This window comes from Ictidomys tridecemlineatus, chromosome 7 (assembly GCF_052094955.1).
Source record: "Ictidomys tridecemlineatus isolate mIctTri1 chromosome 7, mIctTri1.hap1, whole genome shotgun sequence".
Lineage (NCBI taxonomy): Eukaryota > Metazoa > Chordata > Mammalia > Rodentia > Sciuridae > Ictidomys > Ictidomys tridecemlineatus.
The window spans coordinates 196,266,161-196,272,160 of NC_135483.1; positions in this window are offsets into that span (position 1 = coordinate 196,266,161).

Below are 6,000 nucleotides of genomic sequence, written 5' to 3' on the forward strand. Positions count from 1 at the left end.
CCCTCTCTGAGTTCCACTGCTCTAAGTGCCCTGCTAAGCCAGTCACCGGGCATTCTTCTCCTGGGGTCTGGCCTATTGCTCTTTAACCATGGTGAACCAAGGGCTGGAATTTCCTTCCTTTAGAGGCTGAGTTCTGCCTCGTCACACAGACGGACCACATCGGTTCATCCATTTGTCTATCAGTGGACACTCGGGTTGTTTCCACATTTGGGCTATTGCAAATAGTGTGCTGTGGATGTGAGTGTGCACATGCCTGCTGTGTTTTCAACCCAGAAGGGGAATTGCCAGGTCTGCTCTAGGTGCTTGAGGAAGTGCCACGCTGTTTGCTGCAGCGGCTGCTGGGCTTGCCTCCCTGCCAGCAGGGCACCAGGGCTCCGGTCCTCCGTCCCCACCTGCACTCCTTGTCTTCCCTTTGTTTTGATGGTGGCCGTCCTTATGAGTATGAAGTGGGGTTTCATCGTGATTTTGGTTGTCACTTCCCTAACAAGCAGTAATGCTAAGCATCTCTTCGCAGACCTGTTGGCCATTTGTGTATCTTCTTTGGAGAAATGTCAACTTAAGTCCGTTGGGGGTTGGGGACATGGTCTAGCCTTCCTGAAGCCCCAGGTTAGATCCCCGGTACTGCAAACAGACAAACAACCTATCCAAGTCCTTGGGACATTTTAAATCAGGCTGGTTGTTTGGGCGTTGAGTAGTCTTGGGGTGTTTTGACGACTGAATGAGAAACTTCCTGAAACGCTCTCAGCTGGATTCTGGAGCAGAGCCAGACCCTGCTGCCTGCGGGTGTGACATTGAGAGAGGCACAAAACTGCCTGCTGGGGAGCACCACTCAACAGAAGACCAAGGAGGCCATTCCCTCCAGGCGGCTCCCGGCTCCCCAGGCCCCCCAGCCTCCAGCACCCTGGCCCCACTCTCCTTCCCCTCACAGCCAGCTGAAGTTGGGGAGATTGTGAGTGAAGTGGGAGGGAAGAAATAAGGACAGGCAGAAAGAGGAAGGAAGAGGGGGAAGGAGAGAGGGCCTGTAACTTTACATCTAATGGGACCAGCCCGCACCCTCAACCTCAGGCTCAGATTCTGCCAAGGTCGGGAGCCCTCCAGCACTGCAGTCCCTGCTTTCTTGCAGAATGGGTTTTGGACTATTAAAAGAAGCCTGAGAAACGCAGTTAGGGACCCAGGGAAGGGTGCAGCCCAAGTGCCAGGCATTAACCAGACAGCCAGAGGGTCCTGGGGAGCACCAGGCCGGGGCCACTCTGTTCCACAGCCAAGGACTCCACCCATTAGCCTGATGCCACCCTCATGCTTCTCTGGCCCCATTTGCAGGGCTGCCTCTAGCAGGGCCTGAGACCCCAGGGCCTCCCGGTGCCTCCCTCCGAGGCTCTTCTCCCTGAGCCCGGCTTCCCTTTGCTTTCCCAAACACACCCACACTCGCGCCTCTTGGACACGCTCTAATTTCTCTTCTGAGGTATGAGTCAAGAACCTGCCAGGGATGATAGAGGTCCCCTTCTCCCTTTTGGGGACCTCTTCGGGCCCTACCCAGTGACATTGGGTCCCAGCTTCAGGTGTGATCTCCTGAATCAAAACATAGGTGAGTTCTTGGAAATGATTCCACCTGGTAAATACCGGAGGTCGGCCATGTGCAGTAAAGAAACCAGGGACGCACCGCCCTCCCGCCGTGTGTACGAGTCTCTTCATTTTGTTCAGATGATAAGCTGGTAGTGAAACGGAGGAAGCCCAGGAGGTGCCTCTCCCAAGCCCTGTCACCTGCAGGCCCACAGCAGGTCCCAGCAGGCCCCACCCAGCCTCTTTCCAGGCAGCCACTGGGGATGACTTTGGTGGGGTGGTAGAAGGTGGGGCAGAGCCCCCTCCCTGTCCCTGTCCCCTGGGGCTCTCCCATCCGGCTCCCTGCCAATGTGGCCTCCTTTTCCTTTCCTTTTGCCTGTGGGTCTCATTCCCCAGACCCGGCCCATTGGCCTCTGCTGCCCAGACTCAGCCTTTGCCTCTATCGGAGGCACTAGCCTCCACATCAAACCCACTTGTCCCGGCAGGAACAGCTCAGGCAGAGAGACAGTTCAGCACTGGCGCCCACTCTCCTGGCGTCCACTGGCTAGGCAGAGAGAAAGACCAAGGCTCCATCTTGTTTGTTGCAGGCAGTGACCAGGGCCATTCCAGAAAGCTCTGTCCCTGAGTCAGAGGCTGGTGGTGGGAGGGGCACAGAGCCCCTGAGTTGCGGGGCCATAAGTCCTGGATAGGAAAGCCCCCTCACTCCTCTCACCCCGTGTGTCCCAGCCTCTGCTGGCTCCCCTGCCTCCCGATGGGCCACATTGTGGATCTGGTGGCCCCCGGAGGCCAGGCCCCTTCTCCCTTTGTGGCCCAGCAATTCCCAGGGACTTGACCTAGTGATTGGTCTGCTGTTGGGCGGGGCCACTGGACGCTGCGGGCAAGGCTTCTCTCCCGCCTGAGAGGAAGTGCTGGTGGAGCCTTGGCGAGCACCTCTCTAGGCCAGGACCACTCAGGAGAATCTGGGATTCTGGATTTTTGAGGGTATCAGTTCAGATGCCCCCTGCTCAGTGTCCTGGTCCCATTGTGCAGTCAGGAATCTGACCTGGGCGTGGCTGGCCTCCTGGAGTGGAGGGTCACCTGCTCTGGAGTGCCCCTGCCCTGGTGACCAGCTGTGGGTTTGGTCATCTGCTGCTCCTGCCCTTTGTCTGCAAAGGAGTTTCTTTATGTGCTTCCACGAAGACCCCAGACCCTCGTCCCAGCTGCTCTTGTCCTTATCCACAGCCTCTGTAGCTCCCACCCAGCCTGGGAGTTCAGTCCTTCCAACGCCCCGCCTGGGATGGCGCCCCCTGCTGGTATCCCCATCTCTGCAGGATGCAGGATGCTTTATCTCTGGCAGGGGCCTTCAGTTCTCCTCTCACGCTGACCACGGGGCTCAGTGCAGGTGGTTAGTGGTGATTCTGCTCCCCTGAGAGGAACTTAGCTGTGGGTCTGCAAGAACCAGCCCTCCTGGTGGCTGGGTGCTGCGGGGCTGTCTGGTGGCCCCCTGTGCATGATGGTGATCAAGGCACTCTTCATTTAAGAACCTCTGCTTCAGCCACTCTGCTTTCAGCCCATCCAGCTAACATCCCTGGTGGCCGAGGAGGCTCTGGAGTCCCTCCATCCTAGCTGGAGAGCCTCGGCATAACCGCTGCCCATCGCCTGCTTGTGTGGCCTGGAGGAGGCCGACAGCAGCCCCGGGAGTGCAGGCAGAGGTGCCCCTGGAGGGACCACGAGGTCAGTGGGGTCTGACTGCAGTGCTGTGGGGGAGGCGGGTGGGGAGAGCCCAGGTTCCAGGTTTGGCCTCGCTCCCCTGCACCCTGGTGGGCACGTCTGAGGTTGGTGTGCGGAGCACAGGAAGTGGGTGCAGGGCCATCCGAGCAGAAGCAGAGGGTCCTTGGGGCTTGGCACCTGTCAAGGGTTCACCTCTCCTTTCCCACCCACCTGCCTGCCCCGCCACTCCGGCCCAAGGCTCCAAGTTGAAGTCTGTGCCCTGGTTGACCCTGTGTGCCCTGTCCTCGTTTATTTTTGGAAAGGCAAACAGGGCCTAGTTAACCAGACTTTGAGCATTAGTCAACCAGATTTTTCTGGAAGAAAAAAACTTGCTTGGACTTTCAGCAGGAGGTGATTCTTGCCCTTTATTTGGGAACTCGCCCACTTCCTGCCACCAGTGCAGGAGTGGTACCCGTGGGCCCTTCCCCCAGCACAGTGTCCTGAATGGATGACTGCATCTCCAGGAGCTCAGGGCCTCCTCGGATCACCAGGCCTGGGACTCCTGGTCGACAGGACACAGGGAGAACTGGGTTCGGTGCTGACTCTTCCCTGGGAGTTCTCCAGGGCTCCAGGGAGAGATGGTGATTGGAAGGGGCCTCGGGGCATCTGCAGTGCAAATCCTGCACTTTATGGAGGGGCCTGGAGAGACCAGGAGCTACACCAGGTGGCAGGTGGCAGGTGCCTGGTTAACCCTGGGGCTCTCCAGTGTCCTGTAGACTTCAGTCACAGGGAGCCAGCTACACAGAAGGGGCCATCAGTGGGTGTCTAGGGCACTCTCCACAGGGCTCCCAATGCTGTGGCTTCCCTAAATGGGGTCTCCTCTGACAACTTAATCTTTAAATTTTTAAAATTTAGAAGTTATTATTTATTGAGAAATAAGCCTAAGTTTCAATTAAGTACAAAGAAGTAGAGAACAATATTCCTGAACCCAGAATCCCAACACCCAGGGATGATCTCTGAACTCCTGGACATACTGGGCTTATTATTTTTCCAACCTGTTTCCCTCCATTGTACGTGGACATATTTTCTTTTCACAGAAAACACACACACACACACACACACACACACACACACACACACACACAAACATACACACACACTTAGCTGCTTCAGATGTGCTAGAATTGGGGGGCGGGGAAGACCTCATAGAAATCTCTAGCTTAGAAGCCCAAGAAAGCAGTATAAATGAGCTAAACTTCAAAAAAAAAATGGATGTCTTAACTCCGATGTATTAGTTATGCCCTGACCAACACCCTTGTCCTGCACACCATGAAGGCGTAAATGGCTGAGTTGGCGTAACCCCTTGGATTTGCAGCGCTTGCTCTCAGCTTCCCAGGGCCCCAGGCTTTGAGCCCGGCTGGGCTCCTGCCAGTCCAGGTTGTCTCTTGACTAGACGTGGAGCTGCTGGTGCTAACCTGCTCACCCGAGCAGGGCACCATGTCTCTGAAGTGGAGTGTGGAGCTCGTTTGCTTTTGCTACAGGTGCCCGAGCAGGTCGCCTGCCTCCGTCTCCCCCACTGGCTTCTGCAACAAGCTCGGGAGCTGAGACGCCACCATGACCTTGGAATACCATCCGTATGGAGCAACCCCGCTCTGGTAGGTCTGGCAGGTCTCAGAAGTGATGCACGCCTGGTGCCTGTGTGCGCAGAAGGGACTCCGTATGTGGCCACTCCATTGCTGGGCAGTGTTCACTCAGGCATTCAGTGCCAAAAACATGCGTTGGAGAAAAGGTAGCCTCTTCAACAAATGGTGCTAGGAAAACTGGAAATCCGTATGCAACAAAATGAAATCAAACCCCTGTCTCTCACCATGCTCAAAACTCAACTCAAAATGGATCAAGGACCTAGGAATAAAACCAGAGACTCTGCGTCTAATAGAAGAAAAAGTAGGCCCAAATCTCCATCATGTGGGATCAGGCCCCAACTTCCTTAATAAGACTCCTTTGGTGCAAGAATTAAAATCAAGACTCAATAAATGGGATGGACTCAAACTAAAAAGTTTCTTCTCAGCAAAAGAAACAATCTGTGAGGTGAATAGAGAGCCTCCATCTTGGGAGCAAATCTTTACCCTTCACACATCAGATAGAGCACTAATCTCTAGGGTATATAAAGAACTCAAAAACTAAGCACCAAAAAAACCCCCAAATAACCCAATCAATAAATGAGCCAAGGAACTAAACAGACACTTCTCAGAAGACGATACACAATCAACCAACAAATATATGAAAAAATGTTCATCATCTCTAGCAATTAGAGAAATGCAAATCAAAACCATTCTAAGATACCATCTCACTCCAGTCAGAATGGCAGGTATTATGGATACAAACAACAATAAGTGTTGGTGAGGATGTAAGAAAAAGTTACACTCACACACTGCTGGTAGGACTGCAGATTGATGCAGCCAATATGGAAAGCAGTATGGAGATTTCTTGGAAAATTGGGAATGGAACCACCATTTGACCCAGCTATCCCTCTCCTCCGTCTAAAACCACATACTCTAGGGACACAGCCACATCAGTGTTTACAGCAGCACAATTCACAATAGCTGAACTGTGGAACCAACCTAGACGCCCTTCAATAGATGAATGGATAGAAAAAATGTGGCACATATACACAATGGAATATTACTCAGCAATAAAAGAGAATAAAATCATGGCATTTACAGGTAAATGGGTGGAGTTGGAGAAGATAAT